This window comes from Lactuca sativa, chromosome 5, assembly GCF_002870075.4.
Source record: "Lactuca sativa cultivar Salinas chromosome 5, Lsat_Salinas_v11, whole genome shotgun sequence".
Taxonomy (NCBI): Eukaryota; Viridiplantae; Streptophyta; class Magnoliopsida; order Asterales; family Asteraceae; genus Lactuca; species Lactuca sativa.
The window spans coordinates 96,017,132-96,031,215 of record NC_056627.2 but is presented as its reverse complement, the minus strand read 5'-3'; positions in this window follow the sequence as shown (position 1 = coordinate 96,031,215).

Genomic DNA, 14,084 nt, shown 5'->3' with positions numbered 1-14,084 from the left:
TCTGAGAAGAATTGGCCGATGCCCCTCTCTGGATAAAATGTAGGAAATCGAGTCTAGTTTTCAAAAAGTCCGGATTCAGCCCAATCGGAGTTAGAGATTCTGTTTTATGGCCAAAACACTGAGCAGTGGTCAAGCTGTGAAACTTAAAAAAAAAATATATGTAACCCATTAAGAAATTAAAGGTGTTAACAAAACCTGGACCCTATTTTGATGATCGTTTGATATGTGTGATTATTAGGTGAAAACTAGACAACTTCAAGAAGGGTCAAGACTTGAAATAAAAAGGAGAACTCGCTTCAAACATAAGGTGAGTCGACAATTTTTGTTGACTTTAGTACATAACCAAAAACCACATCTCATAGGTGGATTGTTGATACAAATTAGGATTCATGCTAGATTTTTGTGATAATTATTGAAAATATGTTGTTTGCATCTTATGTGTGGTTATTCCTTGGCATCAGTTGCTATGGTGATATTCATGTTATGTGAACGTTGTAAATTGCATGCGGATACGGTGTTTCATGAATTTGTAGTTATATGCTAATGTATGGTGACCTCTTAATGAACTTCATTACATGATAATTACTCGTTTAAGTTGTAAGAGTAATAGGATTATTATGGTGTATGCATGCTTTTGCGGGGTATAACGGTTACATGGGTAGAACCTTGCAAGCCTAATGGGTTGAAAGAGCTTAAGCCATAACGGTGATTAGTTACACGAACTTTTCTACATGGTCGTGTGACACGTGGTTCGTGTGCACCTCGGTGTACGGGAACTGGAGTGGTGTTGGCTCACGTGGCAGTTGCTAACGTTTGTTTCTTTGTTGGATGCCTTTTGATTGGTACAGGTATCTTAGGAGCATGGCTTGGTGAGGTTGGGTTCCTTTTGGGTAGTTAGTTTTAATGAAGATGCCACTTGAGCACGTTTGGTTTTTATTTTCCTTTGAACCTTTTTTTTTGCCATAATTAAACGGTTAAATGTTGGTTTATGAAAATGGTAACGTGTGGCTTTTGGAATGGTTGAAAATAATAATAAATAAAAAAACTAAGTCTTCCGCTAACGTATTCTGTTAAATAAATGTTTTTAAAAGAAAGAAATGGAGTAAAAATCACGACGTTACAAGTTGGTATCAGAACCATGCTGTGAGTGAACTGAATACAGATGACAGTGTTCAGACTCACTGTGTAGACCGGCTCGGTTAGGTGCTCTAGGATTCTTAAGGGGGGAAGGGTGTGTGTTGAGAGTTATATGTTATTTGCTATATGCCTTTAGGACATTTTTTTTTCCGATATCGAAGCATCCTCTCTTCTTTCTCGCGAATCTTATAACCGTTAATATCTCTCGACGTCAGGGGAAATGCTTGTGACCAACAAGATTAGTTATCCATGAATGTTTATAGTTCAAATAGTGCTTCACGTATCGAGGAAATGGAAGATCATCTTGCAGCAATTATTGGACTGCAGGTATTCGACAAAGCCCTGCAAATTGTTTGTTTATAGTTGGTCAATGGCAGACTAGGAAGAGAAGTTTTATCGTAGTATACAAACTCCCTCAGGTTTTGGAATCCATGAAGCAAAATACTTGCATCGATCTTTAACCTAAACCTATAACACATATAACTTTGTGGTAATTCCAGAAGCAAATATATATATGTGTGAACGTTAGTATTGGGCCCGTACTATCATAAGCACATGATACATATTTGGGACCGGAGGAACCACAAGGTAACTCAAGGACCTAGTGATCGGTACTCGGATTTGGAATGGATGTATGTTTGGTAGACTTTTTTTGTGTCATTGTTCTCTTTTGTGCTCGTTTTGACGTACCTTAGAGTCTGTTAACTTTGATGTTAGATAGTAACCCGGTTGTACGAAATGTAGCCTGAGTGTAGTAAGATGTTTGACGTATGTGAAATCTTTGCAGATGACTATGTTTTCCTTGTGATATTCATCCTTTTGGAATCTAGTTGTTCGATGTTGTTTTCAGTATGGTTTGGTTTTCCACCAACTAGACTGAAATTCTCTGAGTTAAAGAGCATATGCATATTTTGCTTGTCGAGAGAGGGTATGTCTTACGAGAAAAACTCTATGGTGTATTCTTTCTCTTAAAATTCCTAAGATGATGGCACTTAAGTTCCTAGTGAGGTGATGTGAGGTCTTCTTGACAAGTACGATTGAGAGATCAAGGAAAATGATAAGTCTCTTTGATACGGAGCTTTCTAAACAATGTAGCGATGATTTTCCCTGATGAGGTTTCGAGTGTATAAACACCATGTAAGGTAGAGATCTCGTTTGACTATACTTTTTGTATGGCTCCAAGGCCAAAGCAACTCTTAAATTGGTTCATTCAGTAATGAAGTAAATGGTGACGTAGCTTCATGACTTGTTTGAGTGTGAATTATTCGATCAAGTTCCTCATTTTATGGAGTGCTAGTCCAACTCGTTAAACAAAAGACGATACATGCGTTTGGGTGTCAATTGTCTAAGATTGGACGCGATCAAGATGAAGGCAAATAAGAATCTACGTCCTACTTTGGTTAGGGAGTGAGAAGGTGCAATGAGGGGAAGTGATTGTGTATGTTCCTCAACGGACAAACGATGATACTGAAAGACTCTTCTTGGTTGAGAATCATTCATTTTGGCAATCACAGCAAGTTAAGAGTCGCGTGACTTGATGATGGATAAGTAGTGAGACGATAAGTTAACGCAAGAGATGAAAGGGATGACAGATGACATGGTTAGAGAGAGACCAAATAGCAGGGGATAAAATGATCCAAGCTGATTAAGTTCTAATGGGAGGACAAGTATAGGTCAGAAGTGACCAAGGCGGTTGAATACATGAATGTTTGTTACCCTAAGTTGTTCGTATCGGTATCTGATTCCGAAGACGGAATCATTTTAAGGAGGGGAGAATTGTAACAACCTGAAAATCCTTCCATTATCGATGTTAGCTTTATGTTACTTGAAAATTAATTGTTGTAAAGATATTTCGATTCTAAGGGTATAGAATGAAATAAACTAAACAAAAAGGGTGTCGATAAATACCTAAATTAATTAATCGACATATTTAACGAGTATATAATTTAATTAATTGTGTTTTTTTGAAATAAGGTGTATATATATAATTCATTAAAACGTATGAATGACATAGAGGGGTTAAAATGTCATTGAATGAAACTTGATTTATTAAAGAAATTGTTAAAAGGTTAAAAGAATTATTTTGAAATAAATCGAAGGACTTAAAGTGTAACATTTCTATTTTGAATTCAATTTAACCGATAGTTACGTATGTGTTTATTTTCTTCCGTTTCCTTCGAGTATAGTAATTACTTATAACCTTCAAGGGAATTGGATCGATTATTCTCCAATCCGTTTCCTCAGCATGTGGAATAACATGCAACCCAAAAATCAAGCTTGCTTACTGTTCTTGCTTGGCGTCAACTGGGAAGGAATGAAAGAAAAAAAAACAAAAGAAACACGAATACAGGAAGGAGAAAGGAGATGGTTGTGGTGGCTTAAAGTGGTTTCAACAATGGAAACCGACAGAGAAAAACAACGGGAAACCAACTCCGATGAGATCTTGATGCGGTATTTCAGTGTACAACGAATGGGAAGAAATATTTACACAAGCATGGTGCGAGGTGGGTAGGCGTAGGTAGGTTACATATTACATGTATTGGCCACTGTGAAGGACAGTGAGAGACACGTTGCTTCCCGTGAATATAAGGTAAAATCCTTCTACGTGTATTAGTTACAATTCATGGGATTAATCACATGCATGGATATATACATATATATGATGAATGGATGGTGTGTGATTGGAGGAGTAAACAAGTAGTTTAACAAGATTTGTTAATTGTTTTTATGGACGGTGGATTATCTCATTTAAAACACAAATCGTACAAAAGTTGTTATGTAGATTCAAGAGTTTGATCAAGTGGACAGTGAGGTTTGATGTTTAACAAAAGATAACCAATATTCAAAGTTTCTAGCAAACTACGAATTACTATTCAGGGAGCAAACCATGAGATCTTAATGCACTCATTCAAGGCCAAATTGGTGAAAATTTATGTATTCTTAATCCATTGGCTAAAGCCTTTACGTGTTTGTGTATTTTGGCAAATACTATAATTCTGCACAGCAACTTTGCCCTATCTTGCAAGGGCTGTAGCTGCTAATCTGAGAAGAATTGGCCGATGCACCTCTCTGGATAAAATGTAGGAAATCGAGTCTAGTTTTCAAAAAGTCCGGATTCAGCCCAATCGGAGTTAGAGATTCTGTTTTATGGCCAAAACACTGAGCAGTGGTCAAGCTGTGAAACTTAAAAAAAAATATATGTAACCCATTAAGAAATTAAAGGTGTTAACAAAACCTGGACCCTATTTTGATGATCGTTTGATATGTGTGATTATTAGGTGAAAACTAGACAACTTCAAGAAGGGTCAAGACTTGAAATAAAAAGGAGAACTCGCTTCAAACATAAGGTGAGTCGACAATTTTTGTTGACTTTAGTACATAACCAAAAACCACATCTCATTGGTGGATTGTTGATGCAAATTAGGATTCATGCTAGAATTTTGTGATAATTATTGAAAATATGTTGTTTGCATCTTATGTGTGGTTATTCCTTGGCATCAGTTGCTATGGTGATATTCATGTTATGTGAACGTTGTAAATTGCATGCGGATACGGTGTTTCATGAATTTGTAGTTATATGCTAATGTATGGTGACCTCTTAATGAACTTCATTACATGATAATTACTCGTTTAAGTTGTAAGAGTAATAGGATTATTATGGTGTATGCATGCTTTTGCGGGGTATAACGGTTACATGGGTAGAACCTTGCAAGCCTAATGGGTTGAAAGAGCTTAAGCCATAACGGTGATTAGTTACACGAACTTTTCTAGATGGTCGTGTGACACGTGGTTCGTGTGCACCTCGGTGTACGGGAACTGGAGTGGTGTTGGCTCACGTGGCAGTTGCTAACGTTTGTTTCTTTGTTGGATGCCTTTTGATTGGTACAGGTATCTTAGGAGCATGGCTTGGTGAGGTTGGGTTCCTTTTGGGTAGTTAGTTTTAATGAAGATGCCACTTGAGCACGTTTGGTTTTTATTTTCCTTTGAACCTTTTTTTTTTTGCCATAATTAAACGGTTAAATGTTGGTTTATGAAAATGGTAACGTGTGGCTTTTGGAATGGTTGAAAATAATAATAAATAAAAAAACTAAGTCTTCCGCTAACGTATTCTGTTAAATAAATGTTTTTAAAAGAAAGAAATGGAGTAAAAATCACGACGTTACAAGTTGGTATCAGAGCCATGCTGTGCGTGAACTGAATACAGATGCCAGTGTTCAGACTCACTGTGTAGACCGGCTCGGTTAGGTGCTCTAGGATTCTTAAGGGGGGAAGGGTGTGTGTTGAGAGTTATATGTTATTTGCTATATGCCTTTAGGAGATTTTTTTTCCGATATCGAAGCATCCTCTCTTCTTTCTCGCGAATCTTATAACCGTTAATATCTCTCGACGTCAGGGGAAATGCTTGTGACCAACAAGATTAGTTATCCATGAATGTTTATAGTTCAAATAGTGCTTCGCGTATTGAGGAAATGGAAGATCATCTTGCAGCAATTATTGGACTGCAGGTATTCGACAAAGCCCTGCAAATTGTTTGTTTATAGTTGGTCAATGGCAGACTAGGAAGAGAAGTTTTATCGTAGTATACAAACTCCCTCAGGTTTTGGAATCCATGAAGCAAAATACTTGCATCGATCTTTAACCTAAACCTATAACACATATAACTTTGTGGTAATTCCAGAAGCAAATATATATATGTGTGAACGTTAGTATTGGGCCCGTACTATCATAAGCACATGATACATATTTGGGACCGGAGGAACCACAAGGTAACTCAAGGACCTAGTGATCGGTACTCGGATTTGGAATGGATGTATGTTTGGTAGACTTTTTTGTGTCATTGTTCTCTTTTGTGCTCGTTTTGACGTACCTTAGAGTCTGTTAACTTTGACGTTAGATAGTAACCCGGTTGTACGAAATGTAGCCTGAGTGTAGTAAGATGTTTGACGTATGTGAAATCTTTGCAGATGACTATGTTTTCCTTGTGATTGTCTTCCTTTTGGAATCTAGTTGTTCGATGTTGTTTTCAGTATGGTTTGGTTTTCCACCAACTAGACTGAAATTCTCTGAGTTAAAGAGCATATGCATATTTTGCTTGTCGAGAGAGGGTATGTCTTACGAGAAAAACTCTATGGTGTATTCTTTCTCTTAAAATTCCTAAGATGATGGCACTTAAGTTCCTAGTGAGGTGATGTGAGGTCTTCTTGACAAGTACGATTGAGAGATCAAGGAAAATGATAAGTCTCTTTGATACGGAGCTTGCTAAACAATGTAGCGATGATTTTCCCTGATGAGGTTTCGAGTGTATAAACACCATGTAAGGTAGAGATCTCGTTTGACTATACTTTTTGTATGGCTCCAAGGCCAAAGCAACTCTTAAATTGGTTCATTCAGTAATGAAGTAAATGGTGACGTAGCTTCATGACTTGTTTGAGTGTGAATTATTCGATCAAGTTCCTCATTTTATGGAGTGCTAGTCCAACTCGTTAAACAAAAGACGATACATGCGTTTGGGTGTCAATTGTCTAAGATTGGACGCGATCAAGATGAAGGCAAATAAGAATCTACGTCCTACTTTGGTTAGGGAGTGAGAAGGTGCAATGAGGGGAAGTGATTGTGTATGTTCCTCAACGGACAAACGATGATACTGAAAGACTCTTCTTGGTTGAGAATCATTCATTTTGGCAATCACAGCAAGTTAAGAGTCGCGTGACTTGATGATGGATAAGTAGTGAGACGATAAGTTAACGCAAGAGATGAAAGGGATGACAGATGACATGGTTAGAGAGAGACCAAATAGCAGGGGATAAAATGATCCAAGCTGATTAAGTTCTAATGGGAGGACAAGTATAGGTCAGAAGTGACCAAGGCGGTTGAATACATGAATGTTTGTTACCCTAAGTTGTTCGTATCAGTATCTGATTCCGAAGACGGAATCATTTTAAGGAGGGGAGAATTGTAACAACCTGAAAATCCTTCCATTATCGATGTTAGCTTTATGTTACTCGAAAATTAATTGTTGTAAAAATATTTCGATTCTAAGGGTATAGAATGAAATAAACTAAACAAAAAGGGTGTCGATAAATACCTAAATTAATTAATCGACATATTTAACGAGTATATAATTTAATTAATTGTGTTTTTTTGAAATAAGGTGTATATATATAATTCATTAAAACGTATGAATGACATAGAGGGGTTAAAATGTCATTGAATGAAACTTGATTTATTAAAGAAATTGTTAAAAGGTTAAAAGAATTATTTTGAAATAAATCGAAGGACTTAAAGTGTAACATTTCTATTTTGAATTCAATTTAACCGATAGTTACGTATGTGTTTATTTTCTTCCGTTTCCTTCGAGTATAGTAATTACTTATAACCTTCAAGGGAATTGGATCGATTATTCTACAATCCGTTTCCTCAGCATGTGGAATAACATGCAACCCAAAAATCAAGCTTGCTTACTGTTCTTGCTTGGCGTCAACTGGGAAGGAACGAAAGAAAAAAAAAAAAAAAAGAAACACGAATACAGGAAGGAGAAAGGAGATGGTTGTGGTGGCTTAAAGTGGTTTCAACAATGGAAACCGACAGAGAAAAACAACGGGAAACCAACTCCGATGAGATCTTGATGCGGTATTTCAGTGTACAACGAATGGGAAGAAATATTTACACAAGCATGGTGCGAGGTGGGTAGGCGTAGGTAGGTTACATATTACATGTATTGGCCACTGTGAAGGACAGTGAGAGACACGTTGCTTCCCGTGAATATAAGGTAAAATCCTTCTACGTGTATTAGTTACAATTCATGGGATTAATCACATGCATGGATATATACATATATATGATGAATGGATGGTGTGTGATTGGAGGAGTAAACAAGTAGTTTAACAAGATTTGTTAATTGTTTTTATGGACGGTGGATTATCTCATTTAAAACACAAATCGTACAAAAGTTGTTATGTAGATTCAAGAGTTTGATCAAGTGGACAGTGAGGTTTGATGTTTAACAAAAGATAACCAATATTCAAAGTTTCTAGCAAACTACGACTTACTATTCAGGGAGCAAACCATGAGATCTTAATGCACTCATTCAAGGCCAAATTGGTGAAAATTTATGTATTCTTAATCCATTGGCTAAAGCCTTTACGTGTTTGTGTATTTTGGCAAATACTATAATTCTGCACAGAAACTTTGCCCTATCTTGCAAGGGCTGTAGCTGCTAATCTGAGAAGAATTGGCCGATGCCCCTCTCTGGATAAAATGTAGGAAATCGAGTCTAGTTTTCAAAAAGTCCAGATTCAGCCCAATCGGAGTTAGAGATTCTGTTTTATGGCCAAAACACTGAGCAGTGGTCAAGCTGTGAAACTTAAAAAAAATAGATATATGTAACCCATTAAGAAATTAAAGGTGTTAACAAAACCTGGACCCTATTTTGATGATCGTTTGATATGTGTGATTATTAGGTGAAAACTAGACAACTTCAAGAAGGGTCAAGACTTGAAATAAAAAGGAGAACTCGCTTCAAACATAAGGTGAGTCGACAATTTTTGTTGACTTTAGTACATAACCAAAAACCACATCTCATTGGTGGATTGTTGATGCAAATTAGGATTCATGCTAGAATTTTGTGATAATTATTGAAAATATGTTGTTTGCATCTTATGTGTGGTTATTCCTTGGCATCAGTTGCTATGGTGATATTCATGTTATGTGAACGTTGTAAATTGCATGCGGATACGGTGTTTCATGAATTTGTAGTTATATGCTAATGTATGGTGACCTCTTAATGAACTTCATTACATGATAATTACTCGTTTAAGTTGTAAGAGTAATAGGATTATTATGGTGTATGCATGCTTTTGCGGGGTATAACGGTTACATGGGTAGAACCTTGCAAGCCTAATGGGTTGAAAGAGCTTAAGCCATAACGGTGATTAGTTACACGAACTTTTCTAGATAGTCGTGTGACACGTGGTTCGTGTGCACCTCGGTGTACGGGAACTGGAGTGGTGTTGGCTTTATGGTGTGGCCGGATCAAACATCACGTGGGAATCGGGAGGTGTATCGTTGGAATTGGCACCGTTTGTACCGATCCTAAACGACACCGTAAAGTATTTGTACTTTGCAAGTCGGAGTAGCGAAAGTGGAAGTCTTGGGGTTGGTGTACTCGGGTGGAAGTCATGAGCCACTTAGAGCACTAAACTGGCTGAGCACACGAGTAGTGAACGGGGTTAAGTTGTTAGGTAGACCCTCCCTAAGGAACCCCAAAGTAGTTAATCGGTTGAATTAGAAATTACATATAATAAACGGTGAATTAAATTATATGTAATAATCGGTTGAGTTAAGTTGAAAACTATATGATTGAAATAAATTATGATATCATGTTATTTGTTTTTCTTGACTATGTTATTATCACGATTTGCATGGATGACCCTTACGGGAATTGTGTGTTCTCTTTTTGGTTGTGTACAACTTGTCGGCTCACGTGGCAGTTGCTAACGCTTGTTTCTTTGTTGGATGCCTTTTGATTGGTACAGGTATCTTAGGAGCATGGCTTGGTGAGGTTGGGTTCCTTTTGGGTAGTTAGTTTTAATGAAGATGCCACTTGAGCACGTTTGGTTTTTATTTTCCTTTGAACCTTTTTTTTTGCCATAATTAAACGGTTAAATGTTGGTTTATGAAAATGGTAACGTGTGGCTTTTGGAATGGTTGAAAATAATAATAAATAAAAAAACTAAGTCTTCCGCTAACGTATTCTGTTAAATAAATGTTTTTAAAATAAAGAAATGGAGTAAAAATCACGACGTTAGAAGTTGGTATCAGAGCCATGCTGTGAGTGAACTGAATACAGATGCCAGTGTTCAGACTCACAGTGTAGACCGGCTCGGTTAGGTGCTCTAGGATTCTTAAGGGGGGAAGGGTGTGTGTTGAGAGTTATATGTTATTTGCTATATGCCTTTAGGACATTTTTTTTTCCGATATCGAAGCATCCTCTCTTCTTTCTCGCGAATCTTATAACCGTTAATATCTCTCGACGTCAGGGGAAATGCTTGTGACCAACAAGATTAGTTATCCATGAATGTTTATAGTTCAAATAGTGCTTCGCGTATCGAGGAAATGGAAGATCATCTTGCAGCAATTATTGGACTGCAAGTATTCGACAAAGCCCTGCAAATTGTTTGTTTATAGTTGGTCAATGGCAGACTAGGAAGAGAAGTTTTATCGTAGTATACAAACTCCCTCAGGTTTTGGAATCCATGAAGCAAAATACTTGCATCGATCTTTAACCTAAACCTATAACACATATAACTTTGTGGTAATTCCAGAAGCAAATATATATATATATATATATATATATATATATATATATATATATATATATATATATATATATATATATATATATATATATATGTGAACGTTAGTATTGGGCCCGTACTATCATAAGCACATGATACATATTTGGGACCGGAGGAACCACAAGGTAACTCAAGGACCTAGTGATCGGTACTCGGATTTGGAATGGATGTATGTTTGGTAGACTTTTTTGTGTCATTGTTCTCTTTTGTGCTCGTTTTGACGTACCTTAGAGTCTGTTAACTTTGACGTTAGATAGTAACCCGGTTGTACGAAATGTAGCCTGAGTGTAGTAAGATGTTTGACGTATGTGAAATCTTTGCAGATGACTATGTTTTCCTTGTGATTGTCTTCCTTTTGGAATCTAGTTGTTCGATGTTGTTTTCAGTATGGTTTGGTTTTCCACCAACTAGACTGAAATTCTCTGAGTTAAAGAGCATATGCATATTTTGCTTGTCGAGAGAGGGTATGTCTTACGAGAAAAACTCTATGGTGTATTCTTTCTCTTAAAATTCCTATGATGATGGCACTTAAGTTCCTAGTGAGGTGATGTGAGGTCTTCTTGACAAGTACGATTGAGAGATCAAGGAAAATGATAAGTCTCTTTGATACGGAGCTTGCTAAACAATGTAGCGATGATTTTCCCTGATGAGGTTTCGAGTGTATAAACACCATGTAAGGTAGAGATCTCGTTTGACTATACTTTTTGTATGGCTCCAAGGCCAAAGCAACTCTTAAATTGGTTCATTCAGTAATGAAGTAAATGGTGACGTAGCTTCATGACTTGTTTGAGTGTGAATTATTCGATCAAGTTCCTCATTTTATGGAGTGCTAGTCCAACTCGTTAAACAAAAGACGATACATGCGTTTGGGTGTCAATTCTCTAAGATTGGACGCGATCAAGATGAAGGCAAATAAGAATCTACGTCCTACTTTGGTTAGGGAGTGAGAAGGTGCAATGAGGGGAAGTGATTGTGTATGTTCCTCAACGGACAAACGATGATACTGAAAGACTCTTCTTGGTTGAGAATCATTCATTTTGGCAATCACAGCAAGTTAAGAGTCGCGTGACTTGATGATGGATAAGTAGTGAGACGATAAGTTAACGCAAGAGATGAAAGGGATGACAGATGACATGGTTAGAGAGAGACCAAATAGCAGGGGATAAAATGATCCAAGCTGATTAAGTTCTAATGGGAGGACAAGTATAGGTCATAAGTGACCAAGGCGGTTAAATACATGAATGTTTGTTATCCTAAGTTGTTTGTATCGGTATCTGATTCCGAAGACGGAATCATTTTAAGGAGGGGAGAATTGTAACGACCTGAAAATCCTTCCATTATCGATGTTAGCTTTATGTTACTTGAAAATTAATTGTTGTAAAGATATTTCGATTCTAAGGGTATAGAATGAAATAAACTAAACAAAAAGGGTGTCGATAAATACCTAAATTAATTAATCGACATATTTAACGAGTATATAATTTAATTAATTGTGTTTTTTTGAAATAAGGTGTATATATATAATTCATTAAAACGTATGAATGACATAGAGGGGTTAAAATGTCATTGAATGAAACTTGATTTATTAAAGAAATTGTTAAAAGGTTAAAAGAATTATTTTGAAATAAATCGAAGGACTTAAAGTGTAACATTTCTATTTTGAATTCAATTTAACCGATAGTTACGTATGTGTTTATTTTCTTCCGTTTCCTTCGAGTATAGTAATTACTTATAACCTTCAAGGGAATTGGATCGATTATTCTCCAATCCGTTTCCTCAGCATGTGGAATAACATGCAACCCAAAAATCAAGCTTGCTTACTGTTCTTGCTTGGCGTCAACTGGGAAGGAACGAAAGAAAAAAAAAAACAAAAGAAACACGAATACAGGAAGGAGAAAGGAGATGGTTGTGGTGGCTTAAAGTGGTTTCAACAATGGAAACCGACAGAGAAAAACAACGGGAAACCAACTCCGATGAGATCTTGATGCGGTATTTCAGTGTACAACGAATGGGAAGAAATATTTACACAAGCATGGTGCGAGGTGGGTAGGCGTAGGTAGGTTACGTATTACATGTATTGGCCACTGTGAAGGACAGTGAGAGACACGTTGCTTCCCGTGAATATAAGGTAAAATCCTTCTACGTGTATTAGTTACAATTCATGGGATTAATCACATGCATGGATATATACATATATATGATGAATGGATGGTGTGTGATTGGTGGAGTAAACAAGTAGTTTAACAAGATTTGTTAATTGTTTTTATGGACGGTGGATTATCTCATTTAAAACACAAATCGTACAAAAGTTGTTATGTAGATTCAAGAGTTTGATCAAGTGGACAGTGAGGTTTGATGTTTAACAAAAGATAACCAATATTCAAAGTTTCTAGCAAACTACGAATTACTATTCAGGGAGCAAACCATGAGATCTTAATGCACTCATTCAAGGCCAAATTGGTGAAAATTTATGTATTCTTAATCCATTGGCTAAAGCCTTTACGTGTTTGTGTATTTTGGCAAATACTATAATTCTGCACAGCAACTTTGCCCTATCTTGCAAGGGCTGTAGCTGCTAATCTGAGAAGAATTGGCCGATGCCCCTCTCTGGATAAAATGTAGGAAATCGAGTCTAGTTTTCAAAATGTCCGGATTCAGCCCAATCGGAGTTAGAGATTCTGTTTTATGGCCAAAACACTGAGCAGTGGTCAAGCTGTGAAACTTAAAAAAAAATTATATATGTAACCCATTAAGAAATTAAAGGTGTTAACGAAACTTGGACCCTATTTTGATGATTGTTTGATATGTGTGATTATTAGGTGAAAACTTGACAACTTCAAGAAGGGTCAAGGCTTGAAATAAAAAGGAGAACTCGCTTCAAACATAAGGTGAGTCGACAAGTTTTGTTGACTTTAGTACATAACCAAAAACCACATCTCATAGGTGGATTGTTGATGCAAATTAGGATTCATGCTAGATTTTTGTGATAATTATTGAAAATATGTTGTTTGCATCTTATGTGTGGTTATTCCTTGGAATCAGTTGCTATGGTGATATTCATGTTATGTGAACGTTGTAAATTGCATGCGGATACGGTGTTTCATGAATTTGTAGTTATATGCTAATGTATGGTGACCTCTTAATGAACTTCATTTCATGATAATTACTCGTTTAAGTTGTAAGAGTAATATGATTATTATGGTGTATGCATGCTTTTGCGGGGTATAACGGTGACATGGGTAGAACCTTGCAAGCCTAATGGGTTGAAAGAGCTTAAGCCATAACGGTGATTAGTTACACGAACTTTTCTAGATGCTCGTGTGACACGTGGTTCGTGTGCACCTCGGTGTACGGGAACTGGAGTGGTGTTGGCTTTATGGTGTGGCCGGATCAAACATCACGTGGGAATCGGGAGGTGTATCGTTGGAATTGGCACCGTTTGTACCGATCCTAAACGACATCGTAAAGTACTTGTACTTTGCAAGTCGAAGTAGCGAAAGTGGAAGTCTTGGGGTTGGTGTATTCGGGTGGAAGTCATGAGCCACTTAGAGCACTAAACTGGCTGAGCACACGAGTAGTGAACGGGGTTAA